This window comes from Homalodisca vitripennis, chromosome 5 (genome assembly GCF_021130785.1).
Source record: "Homalodisca vitripennis isolate AUS2020 chromosome 5, UT_GWSS_2.1, whole genome shotgun sequence".
NCBI lineage: Eukaryota > Metazoa > Arthropoda > Insecta > Hemiptera > Cicadellidae > Homalodisca > Homalodisca vitripennis.
In genome coordinates, this window is record NC_060211.1 from 86,979,381 (window position 1) to 86,993,315 (window position 13,935).

A 13,935-nucleotide genomic window follows, 5' to 3' on the forward strand; every position below is an offset into this window, starting at 1 on the left:
TGTTATGAACTCCACATTATAGGGCTATCTTTATGTTAGAATAATAAATTGTAAACTAAAACCCTTTTTAAATTTTTTTTATTTCAGACACGTGTTTCGGTATAAACCATCTTCAGTGTGAACATTAACCTCTAACTAAATAATAAACAAAACAAATAAATATACACCTGTCGACTATTTAAACAGATGTTCAATTTATATGACACAGTTGTAATTTTGATTAGTAGCCTATTCTGTGTTTAATATTTTTTCAAAGATAGGATTTGTTTTTTTTTGTTTTTTTTTTTTAAATTGTTATTTAATATGTTGTGAGGATCTTTGTTATAATTTAGATAAATGTGTAGTTCTTCTTTCGTGTTTAATTTTTCTCCTTTCCTTTCAATGTCCAAAATTTCCATGTTCTTTTCAATACTTTTGTAGTTATGTCCAGTTTCTAATAAATGTTCAGCGAAATTTGATTTTATTGTAGACATGTTATTCGTTTTCAAAGCTTGTATATGTTCTTTAAACCTTTTATTAAAATTTCTGCCAGTTTGTCCAATATAATAGCTTTCACAGTCACTACAGTTAATTTTGTATACTCCACATTGTTTGTATAAATATTGTTTATCATCTTTTTGGTTTACTTTGTTTTCAATTAGTTTAAACGTATTATTTCTTGTTTGGTAACTGATGGAAAATTTTGAATTTTGAAAGGTTTTTCGAACAGCTTTGTTTATTTTATGAAAATGAAAATCATAAAGTATCTAGCTGTCAAAAATGGATATCAACCCCATATTGTAGACAAAATGATTCAGAAGAAAACAAGAAAAATCAATAAAACCAACACAATACGGCCTAATCCTAATAATAATGAAATTCAGAAATATATATGTGTGCCTTTCAATACTAAAATAAACAAAGCTGTTCGAAAAACCTTTCAAAATTCAAAATTTTCCATCAGTTACCAAACAAGAAATAATACGTTTAAACTAATTGAAAACAAAGTAAACCAAAAAGATGATAAACAAGATTATACAAACAATGTGGAATATACAAAATTAACTGTAGTGACTGTGAAAGCTATTATATTGGACAAACTGGCAGAAATTTTAATAAAAGGTTTAAGGGGAGGCGGAATCCCTATCTCCGTAATGCTAACTTTATGTTCCTTTCTCAAAATCTATTAGGCCTATCATTCTGTAATTTTTACCAGTTTATTTATTTGGTTTTCATACATAACCTGAGTTTTTTTCATGTACTTTAATCAAGTCTTAGCCTAGATATGATTTTTTTTCTACCTGTATAAAAAATATTTTTATATTTTATCAGTTTTATTTTTTTTCTTTATAAGTTATTCAATTAAGACCTTAAAAAAAAACTCAGCTTGTATAGAACAATAATATATATTTTGAGTAAAAATTTCAACTCTGTATCTATAGTGGTTCCTGAAAAAAGGAACATTACAACTAAAAAAATACAAACTTGCGGGAAAACGGCAATTAAATGAAAATATTTGTTATTTTGACTACCTAAAACATTCCAGCATCATATGAAGTGGCTGCTTCTTCATCTTCTTCAAGTTTTCTCTTCCTTAACTTTTCTAGTCTTCTTGACTGTCTCAAAAACCCTGAGATAGCTTGATCGGCTCTGCGGATGCGTTCGCTGTCCAAAAACTTCATGGCACGAATAGTATTATAACTTGGTTCAAGTCCAATGACTTTAACACTCGACACTTAGTTATGTTACCATCATTGTAGCTGGCCACAGCTTCAAAGACACCAAATTCTAAAGTTTGTAATGTAACAAAATTGTTCTTAGGAATTCTGGTCCATATAACGCTGTGTTGACACTCTCGTTCACATTTTGTGTCTTGCCATGTGTACACATTTTTTTAATAAATTTGGATCAATCAATGCTTTGAATATGGGCTTGATTGCTTGCATTATAGGCTCTGGTAAATTGTTCTTGTGCTCATACATTTTGCCCTCAGCCTTGGCCTTGTTGTACTTACACCAAGATTTCTCACCTTGCGGGCACAATCGGTGCTCGGGTTTTTCATCAGAAGATCCTGTGTGGCAATAAATAGCCCATATGGCTTGTCGCATATCTTGATGAACAGTTTTATTCTCTCTTATGGCTTTGCCGTAGTATGACTGTATCTGGTCAATTTTTTTTATCTGTTAGGCGATTCTTTCCTCCCAAAGACTTTCCATCGTCGAGCTTCTGTTTTTTCAAATCCTGCTTCAGTCTGCGCAATCTAGCAACCATTCTCTTACTAACGTGGTTTTATACACTCTAATTTTTTTTAATTTCAGTATTTCCATAGGGTTTTAATGCAACAATGCTTTCAAAGCTACTACTGTCTCCATCACCTAGGTAACTAACATATCTTACTTTATACTTTTCTTCAGACCTCAGAAAAAATTTGTCTTATACCGGCACCCTCCATGCTGCCGCTCGAGCCTTTATGGTTTGCGTAACAGTAGGCATCATGATTTTGCTTGTCCACACAAATACAGTATTTAGACAACACTGCCACATCCATAACTTTACCACTATCAATGCTAGTACATGTTACCACTCCGTTAAGAGACTGGTGGCCTCTACGCTGCCATGTACCATCAAAACCAGCTGATATGTCTCGGGGTTCCAATATAACATCAGGTACATTACGCTTCTCTTCTTCAATCATCACTTCATTTTCTTGCACAGCCTCTTCTACAGCGTTTTTCATAGAGTCAAATGCAGCTATTTTACATTTGTTATGTAGTATGGTAATGTATGGAGAAAACTTTGTTGGAGGTTGAGGAAGGTTGAGAATTCCGCACAAAGCTTGACCAGCAAGTAATCCCTTTCCGATGCATCGTAAGCCATACACTAACCTAATATTTTACATCAAAGTATGTTTTATTTACATCAGGAACTTTAACTTCCTTAGTGTTACTGAATTTTACAACAAAATCACAATGTAAACAATGCAGAATCAATGTAGAGGGCCAAACCAACACAGTTTTCAGAAACGAATTTGTAAACCGTATTGTTTACAATTTTTACAAATAGTATTTTTGCAGTAATATATCTGACAAAATACTTAGATCAATTAGTTCATTCTTATAACTATTGTCAATGTCATATTTATCATATTCAGAAAAGTCAATCTCCTTTGAAGAGCTTGATTACCTTGTAAGGCTTGCAAGTTTCAGGCAAGTTAGGCCTAGGTTGTGGAGTTTCAGCACTTTTCTGTTGCATTATTAGAATTTACCACTTTCTTCTTCCCACGACCACCAATACCTTTTCTACTTTTGGTAATCTTACCAATAGCTCGCGGCATTATACTTATAAAATATATCTAATTCCAACCTGAATTATCAAAAGTAAACAATAACACACACTCACACCAATAATCTTGACAAAAGGTTTATGATATGTTTGATTCAATTCAATTCAATTTGACAGCTGTGAGTCAGTTCAGACACATTACTTATGCAGTGTAGCCAACATATGGACAAGAAATAGCAAACAAAAGAAAAAGACTGGTTGTATAAATACACAGTGTGACAGCGCGAAATATTGTAATGTAAAACTTTTCTAGGTATGCATATTTGTTTCAGATTTTTTTTCAAATGGATAACATATTTTAATAGCAATGTGTTATATATCAAATTGTTCAGAAATAAATTCTCTTCAAAATAAAATAAAAAAAAAAAAAAAATTTTTATTAAATTTTTACCTTACCGCCTCCCCTTAAAGAACATATACAAGCTTTGAAAACGAATAACATGTCTACAATAAAATCAAATTTCGCTGAACATTTATTAGAAACTGGACATAACTACAAAAGTATTGAAGAACATGGAAATTTTGGACATTGAAAGGAAAGGAGAAAAATTAAACACGAAAGAAGAAACAAATCAAACAAATCCTATCTTTGAAAAAATATTAAACACAGAATACTAATCAAAATTACAACTGTGTCATATAAATTGAACATCTGTTTAAATAGTCGACAGGTGTATATTTATTTTTTTTTTTTTTTATTTTTTTTTATTTTTTTTTTTTCTCTTCGTTTAATTAAACAGGCTCGGGTGAATTCCCATGACGCCTCGTGGTTCTCTGGGGGTTAAACTTCTGCCATACATATGTTATTTTGTGTTACTATGGATTTTCGATTTTCATTGAATATTTATTTTTCCAGGGAGACATATATCCAGGAAGACATATATGTTGGTGTACTGTCTTTGAAGCTATATGTGTTTTTTTTTTATTTGTTTTAAGAATTGGTTGAGTTCCTTGTATATTTCTATGTTATGAAGTTTTAATATATCAATCAAATTCATATTATGTGATCTAAGTAGATTATTTAATATCTTAAAGCGCAGGTCTCTCGCAAAAATCGTAGGCTGGGCATCGTAGAATAACGTGGTCAAGGGATTCTCGTTCAGCGAGGGTACAACTTAAACAAAGTGGTGTGAAATATTGTTTTGATGTCAAACAACTTTGTATTGACCCGAGCATGTCCAAATCTCATTCTAATTACATTGACTATCTCCCACCTTTTGAAGTTTGTCATGATGAACCAAGGGCTATGGCCTGTCGTACTTTTCTATTTCTTTGTACCATGCCGCTTTTGGTGTACGTTGGCATACCTGCTTATATGCTACTGGCATACTGCCTTTGTTGATAGGCTTTGAAGTCAGATGTTGGGATGTAAATATTGAACAAATTTTGTGCCGTCTGCTATGGCTTGTTTTGCTAGGTTATCTATATATTCGTTATGATAAATACCTACGTGTGCTGGAACCCAGTGAAAAGTGACGTTCTTGCCACTGTCTATTACATTATGGATGATACTCACCGGAATACCTTCCCCTTTGGAGTAGTTGTATACGTTACTCAGTGCTGTTATGGCTGCTTGTGAATCGGAGAATATTATGATGTCTTTTTTGTCTGATGGTGACGAGTGTGAAGGGTTGCTTGCAATATGGCTATAAGCTCAGCTGAGTAGCTGGATATTCCCTTCTTGCAGGGAGAATTTACCTCTGATATCAAATTCTGGAATGTAGAACGCTGCACCAGCACCATTCTCGGTTTTTTGATCCATCTGTAATATTATTTTTAGCGATTGTTTGTATATTTTCTCTGAGGTTACTTCGAGAAAACGTTGTTTTACAATAGTGTGTTGTTGCTTACCTTTTTTGGATATTCGAGTGTGAAGACAAATTTTATTTCATTGTCCATTGTTAATATAGGTTGTTTAAAGTCCCAGAAGGTTTTTACAGCTTTCTTTAAGTGATAAGTTTGGGTCAAAAGAATTGATTTTTGTAAGGGAGTGTAAATACAATGGTTTTAGTCTTCCTTCTCCAATATGGTCTACATTCAGTTAGCATGTTGAGAAACATGAGACTTCTGTATGCAGGATGACATTGTTCTGATAATATTTTATAAACTAACTTATCTGTAAGTATTGATCTTCTGATATTTAATGGTAGTATGTTAGCTTCAGTTTGTAGAGCAATGATTGGAGTGGTCTTAAATGCCCCTAATGATATTCTTAAAGCTTGGTTTTGTATTGCATCTAGTTTCTTCAATTCTTTGTTACAGACATGACCAAACAAAAATGATCCATAGTCTAACTTACTTCTTATCAAACTTTTATAAATATTCACTGCAAACTCTGGTGTTGCGCCCTTTGAACCACATACAATGGATTTTATAATTCCTATATCTTTCTGGCATTTTAAGGAAGTATTGTTGATGTGATTCTTAAAGTTTAACTTATTATCTATAAGTATACCTAAGAGCTTAATGCAATTTACAGTAGGAATCACTTGGTCATTAATTATTAACTGTCTTTCGACGTTAGTGTTTTGCTTGCGTGAGAATATTATTACCTTGCTTTTAGTAGCGTTAAACTCCAAGTGAAGTTGGTTGAAGTTCCTTTGGATTCTGCTTAGTGCTTTTTGAACATTTGATTGTTACTGTTTTCTACAAGTTTTCCAGATGAATAAATCATTATATCATCTGCAAATTGAAGTGATTTTACAAGGTTTGGTATATGAACATTTATGTGCGCTATATATAGTTGCAAACAAAAAAGGACTGAGCACACTGCCTTGGGGCAATCCTCTATTAGTATACCTAGTTATGATAAACTTAGGACTAATGAGAGTCATTTGTCTGTTTATGAGCCATGAGTTAATATAAGTCACAAACTTTGATGGAATGTTGTAGTACTTCAACTTGTTTATCAACTCTGGTATAAAAACTGTATCATATGCATTGGATAAGTCTAGTGAGGTTGCAATAGTTGTTTCATTGAAGGTTAGTGAAGTTTGAATATCTGCTACAAAATTTATCAAGTAATCATTGCATCCTATTTTTTTTCTGAACCCATATTGAGTACTAGGTAAGATGTTTGACTTTTCAATGTACCATTCCAATCTATTTTTTAATCATAGTATTGAGCAGTTTTAAAACACATGGTATTAATGCTATAGGCCTATATGAAGTTTCCAATTGTTTGTCTTTATCTTTTTTGAGAAGTGCTATAATTTTAAATTGTTTCCACTTACTTGGTAGATCAGTGATTCCATTCCAAATATTGTTGAATATTGTCAGTAAGTATAGTCGTGCATTATTTGGTAGGTGGCGTAACATACTGTAGGATATTTCGTCCAAACCTGGTGCAGTATCTTTCCTTTTAGATTCTATTGCTACATTCAATTCCTTAATACTAAAACTATTTTCTATTTTTTCAGAGTTTTCGGAAGAGTTATTGCTAGAGCTACCTCTTACTTCATGTTCCATTGGTACATGATCTGGGACTATGTGACACATAAATTTTTCACATAAGTTTTGGTCCTGCTAATATGGATGGTGTACTTACGTTTGTATAAGATTTTAGTCTTTTAACTATTTTTCCAAGCAAATGAGGAATTATTTTTACTACTTATTTCCTGACACAATTTTTCCCATCCTTCCTTTTTGGCTTTCCTGATAATTTTCCCTGGCTTTCAATTGTGTGGTTTGATAATATTGATAATTAACTGCTGTCATGTTATTTTTTAAACTTTTTAAAAAGCTAACCGTCTAAGGGCAACAGCTTGAGAGCATTTTCTTATTCCACCAATTTTTTGGTGTAAAACCTGCTCTGTTGATATATTATACCTTGGTATTGCTTTGTCAGCTGCTAACTCTATGATATTGAGTTAATTTTCATCCCATGTACATCTAGTGGTATAGCTGGTAGTTCGTTTACCTGTTTTTCTACAGTTTCTGTATATAGCGCCCAGTCAGCCCTTTTTGAAGTTCCTTTTATTGCTTAGTTTTACACACATGGAATTAATGTCATAGTTATAACTAATAGGGCAAGTATTAAATTTCATAAAATTGGTAGATGGTTGCTTCCTAATGGATCATTACTTACCACCCATTCTTCTAGCAAAAGCATGAAGGTTGGGAGTGGCGAAGGTGAGGTCAATGGTGGATGCCTGATGGTACATAGTTGGTACAGTGGTGTGTTTATTATTATTTAATAGTATGAATTGAGATTGGTTGTATTCATTGAATATTCTACATCCCCTGTTGTTTGCTTGCGTGGCATTCCAGTATGGGTGGTGAGCATTAAAATCACCACACACAGCAAGGTATAACCTGTGTCCTTACTGAAGAGTTGATTGTGCCAGAGATTATTGTTTATCTTCTTATTAGTACAGTATATATTATAAATATTAATAGGCCTATTGTAATTATTCACCTGTATAGCCTGAAGTTGGGTTGTGCTATCATTATGTTCTAAAATGATGTTGTAGGAGATTGTATTGTGAATAATAAAAGCAGTGCCACCATATCCATCCAATCTATCAAGATGGCATATTGTGTAATTATTATCGGATAGAATATCATCCTTTTGTAACCAGGTCTCTTGTATAACACCAATGTGTATTTCTTTTTTTGCAAACATTTGCATTATCTCTGGCCATTTAGGCTTAAGAGATCTAGCGTTCCATTGTATTACGTTAAGTTTACTTACTGCCATTTTTTATCTGGCGATTTAATCGAGTGTTGTTTACTATTTGATGAGTTTTTTCCTAAGTTAGGTTTGGTTTTGTTTAGTTAATGAGCACGTCTTTGTTTGAACAGTTGAATCACTGTTCATAAAACTTACTATAATTTCATCAACTTGTTTAAGATTTGTTATTGTGCTTGAATTAAGCTTACCTCTTATTTCCTCGGAGTTTTGTTTTCAGGAGTGATGAAAGATGTGATCTTTCTTGTGCGCTGAGTCTGTCTATCTGAACCGCGGCTTGGTGGAGGTTTGTTTTGATCTATCAACCGTAGATCTAGGCGTATGCATGACATTAATCCTATTAGGCCTAATACTGTTAGGTGTATTGACCTTAAATTCTCTAGCAGGGGTTGGTAGTTGCAGGTGGTTTGGTTCTCTGATTGACAACAGAGGTGTGTATTTGTTTCTTACAGTTATCTGGCTACTTGGAGTAGAGGCTTTGGGAGGATGGCAAGCATGGGTAGGATTCATCATCAGCTAGGTCCAGTTGAGCGGCCTGTGTATAGGATAAACTTTTTTTGTATATTTTACCTGTTTTTTTGTAGGTGATGGGAAAAAAATTGTGAGGAAATGTGATAGCTTTCCTTCATGATACTCATTCTGTCTTTTATATTTTTTTGTCGTACGTATTCGGGCAGAATTTAGAATTGCTGCTGTGTTGTGCACCGCAATGTATACATTTACGAGGTGTTTGACATGGCTCTGTATGGAAAGGGCCTGCACAGTCCCTACAGATTCTATCTCTATTGCAAGGGGAACTTGCCACGTGTCCATATGCAAAACATCTATAACATTGTTTTACACGAATCATGTAAGGGTCTACCTTCATGCGAACAAAATTCAAATGTACATGGTTAGGAAGTTTCTCAGATTCAAATGTAATATTTTAATAAAATGAGTGTTAATGAGTTGTTCATTAACTCGTCGTTTGATCCTCTCAGCATGTATGATGGGATAGTTTGATGATGCCTCTTGCATTATTTCCTGTTCACTTTACCTCCGGTTCAGCGTACACTACACCTATGGTATGAACTCTAATGGAGGGTACAAATACATTATATTCTAATAGATGTTGCGAGTTAACTAGGTTATTTGCTGCCGTAAAGTTAGTACACACAATGGATAAGTTTTTACCTGCACGTGAGATGTGTTCAATATCCGTGTAGTGCTGTTTTAGTATTTTGCCAATGGTAAATGGATTCATTTTTATTTCTTTTCTTGTCTTGTACAATAATCTCAAAGGGTCCAGTATTTTCAGGTTTATAGAGTCGTTGTATATGTGGTTTTTTGTGTTGTTGCATGTTGTGATCAACAGAAGTTTTTGAGTTGTCATTGTTTTCTTTTTTCAAGTTCTATAAATTTTCTTTTTATTTTCATTGTCATTTTGTAAAGTGTAGTTATGTTCACTGGTTATTATGGGATGCAATCGCCTGATTTGTCTCCATGTCGCTCAAATTGAGCGTCAGTGGCTGAACCCGTCGACATGACAGGTCCAGCCTGAACAGATTTCGTTATGAACTATTGAAATTTGTATGAAAATGTATTTGAATAATATGTGAGAATAAAAGTTGGAGGGTTAGTACAGGGTGTTATTACAATTACCAATACTCACTATGTTACGTATTAGTAATACTGGTAGGAAAAACTTGGTATGGCTGGTAAGTATGAGCAGAAGTTTAACCTATAATAATCGAACTATGCAAGCACTTCAGCAACCAGAACTCGAATGATTAGTAAAGTTAATTCACCGTCTTATTAGTGACGTGTAAACTGTATAAGAATAACGTTCTTTAATGTATATTTATTTGTTTTGTTTATTATTTAGTTAGAGGTTAATGTTCACACTGAAGATGGTTTATACCGAAACACGTGTCTGAAATAAAAAAATTTAAAAAGGGTTTTAGTTTACAATTTATTATTCTAATATATATATAATTTTCAGACTAAGTACTTTAACGACTGATTTGAAGTAAAATTAAAATTTATTAACCTCCATCTACTTAAAACACAATTCTATATATATATATATATAAAACAAAACTTCTCAGGGGGTTTCCTCCAACGAACTAGTATAGTTCGTTGGTTTCCTCTCATCAAAATAATGAAAAAAGTTCATATAAACACATATGTCCGGAAACGCTTTGTTAGCGAGCTACGTAATAACCAAAATAAAGCGAAACAGATGTTTTTATGGCGTAAAGATAGTAATAGTTGTTAAATTTATTGGATTTATGTAAAATGAACTGAACATTTTTATTAAATACGTTATACACCTGTAAGACGACCACCTATTTCTTAGATATCAGTCAAAATATGCAAAATTCGGTCTCGAAAACCTGCTTTGTTTAGATTTTATATACATTAACTTCCTTAAATGGATATCAAATACGCGACCTTTATATCTAAAACTGTTAAACAATTTAATTTCAAAAACAATAATGTAAAATGTAACAAACAATAATGTAACAAACACAAAGTTTAAAAATTAATGTTTAATTAAATCAACACATACGAAAAATGAGACAGAAAATGAAATGACTGACACCTATTGTTTATCTTTGTTAATTTTATTTAGAGTTATTTTTATTTTATATTCAATGGTTCACAATTATTTTCCATGACCATGTTTTAAGTTATTAACAGCCTAACTTTTACAGTTTATAGTTTCTTTATTTTACCACAATATTGTAATTACGGTATTCAATTTTATTTCGTAATCGATAAATACATTAAACTAAAATGTTTAGAAATTGGTCACAACTCATCTAACGGTAAAAATTATTGAAAATATTGGAGAAAGAATTTTCTTAATTTTTAGACCTCATCGAATTCACGCCTGGCACTAACCGGATAAAAATCTTGGATATAATGTTTCAGCTGATTTTTACGAACAAATAAGATAAAAACACTACTTTTCAACAGGCTCTAACTGTTCTTGGCCAGCTTTATGTTCCTAAAAGTGAGGTGTTTGCTTATTCACCAGTTAGCAATTCGACGACAGCAAAATAGTGAGTCCATCACAAAATATTTGACCTCCTTGCAAACCCTGAGCAAAGACTAACTTATAAATGGCCTTCAACACGCATAAGTTAAATATTTTCAGAAAATCAAACTTTAGGCCTTAGTGATAATAACAAAACAGACTTTCTCTCTAGAGTCGTGTCGAACACTCACTCTCTGCTAACTTAGCCACTACCACCACTCCTCCTGAACAGCTTGATACCATCCTAGATCAGCATTCCTCTGAAGATCAAAATTTCACTGCAGTTTCTCATAAAAGGATTCATCCAACCTCTTCTGACTTGAATTATTATTATTATGGATGCAAACCTTACTCTAGAAACAGAATTTCCTACAAAAGACGCCACTTGTAACCGGTGTGGAAATACTGGACATTATTCAAAAGTCTGTAAATGTAAACCTAATCATAAAAGCTCTATTGCTTCCTCAATAATAGGATCCACTTTGAAATCAAGATCTCCTGTTTCCCTACGCAAAGCCCTGGTTGACGTTTACTTAAACAACATTTCAGTACCAGTCTTATCGCACAGGTAGTTCTTACAGTCACGCTAACTTGCAATTTAGATAACAACATTTTTTTTTTTTTTTTTTTTTTTATAATAATATAATCTTTATTTTCTTCAAAATTGCATGCAATACAATATAATTCTTATACCATATGAATACAACATGCACACAATAGGGTAAAGCTGAGAAATAAAGATATAATCTCCCAGGCATGCCTGATTGGAGAATTTTACACACTTTCAATTAACTGAAAAAAAAATATAGCAGCAACTCAAGCAAATACAATAAACATTCAATATATTATACAAGTTTACAATCACCAATTGAAATCATAATTACTTTCCGCTTAGCTAGAAATACTATAAATAATTTCAGATAATTTATAAGAGCCTATATATACAATTACACAAGTCAAAAAATACAATTACAAAATTAATATAACTAAGGAGAGTAAGCATAAATAAATGTTTGTCTTTGCATAAATAAATACATTTTCAATAAAAATAGATGAGGAGGATAAACAAATAAAACTTTCATTACGCAACCATTTAAGTATCAAACTTAAATAATATTGGTTCAATATCTACAAATGATAGAAGCCATTTTTTAAGATTTTTTAAAAATACATTTAACGAATTTTCATTTCTGATTGTTTGTGGTAACAGATTGAACATTCTTGGTGCCATATAGAAAAATGTCTTTGTAAAAAAGGTATTAAAAGGTTTTGGTACTAATAAATCGTTTGCGTTTCGTAGCTTTAATTTATATTCATTTGTAGGCTTATAGTTTTGGCTTCTCATAAAGAAAATTTTTAGGACTTTAAATAAAAAACAAGTATCTTAAAGGTAGTATATTCAAGCATAAAAACAATGGATATGATGATTCAGTTTTCGTTTTATTCATAATTATTCTTATAAAGTGCTTCTGCGTAGTAATTAAAGTTTCTAAATTTGAGATGTACGTCCCTCCCCAACACGAAATTGCATATTCCAGTCTACTGTTAACTAGGGAAAAATATAACATTCTTAAGAGCTTTTTATCACAAACATTTTTCAAAAAATAGAATATTCTTATGACATTATTAAGTTTTTGTTTAAATAAATGAAAATCCACCCTAAAGTCTCAATGGCATCCACTTGTCTAACTTCCAGGCTTGTTAACGCAGATATGAAGCTATCAAATTTTCACTACCCCCAAAGTTAAGTTGTATTAAAAGAATTATGAGCAGACATACTAATTGGCCACGATATTCTGAAAGAGCGCAAGAATATATAAATTATTTTTTGTGTCAAACTTAGCTCTCTTAAAAATTTAAATCCCACACCAGCTTCAGTTACACCACATTCGTCGTTTTCTAACCTTACGCCAGATTGCAGGCTTATTGTAATTCGATCAAAATCCATTTTCCTGGATGATTCCAAGATCGTGAATTCAGGAATGACCTACCTACGATCCGAATGAGTCATTGTAGAACTCCATCGCGTGAAAAAAATGATTATTAAAAATACAAATTAAAAGAAAAGGATGGTTATGAACTATTCCCAAACAATAACTAAATTCACCTTGTTAGACGCTTATTTTATACCAAACATCGATACTCTAGTCCATAAAATTTAAAATGCTTGTTTACTAATGATTTACAAGCTTCCTATTTCTTGACTCGTGTTTTGAATATTACTTGACTTATCATCAGATCACTATTTCTTTGTAGGAGAGTAAGTTTACATTTTTTCAAATTTGTGGAAACTCTATGAGTTTACCGGAATTCCTTCCCGTATGATAAAATAGTGTTACTTGTGTTCAACGCGTAATAAGCTCTATTATTAACGAAGAACACATCAAAAAAATTTCTGTTTTTACCTCGATGACATTACAGTCTGTGGTAAAACCCAATCTGACCATTATAAGACATTTTTCAAATTAATGTAACGCGCCAAAAAGTATGATCTAGTAATTAAATGAATCAAAGTCTGCATTTTTCAAAGAAACTGTATGTATTCTTGTACATCGTGTGACATACAGAAATATAAAACCTGGCCCAGAGAGAATGAAACCTGTACTTTATACCTTCCTGATTACAAAGACCGAGCCTCACTCAAACATGTTCTTGCTTTTTTACTTTAAGTGGATTCCCCGTTCTCTGATAAAATTCACAGTCTCGCCTTCTGCAATACTTTTGCGTTATCGTCTGATGCACTAAAAACCTTTCTAACAATAAAACATAGCCAACAGCGTGAGCGAGGGTACCAGTTAGTTTGCAAGGCTGTTCTACCAATAAATTGAGCGTGGGTAAATGAGATGAATTCTAACCATGTGTTTTAAAGATGTAATGTTAAGTATTCTTTACAATTTATCAT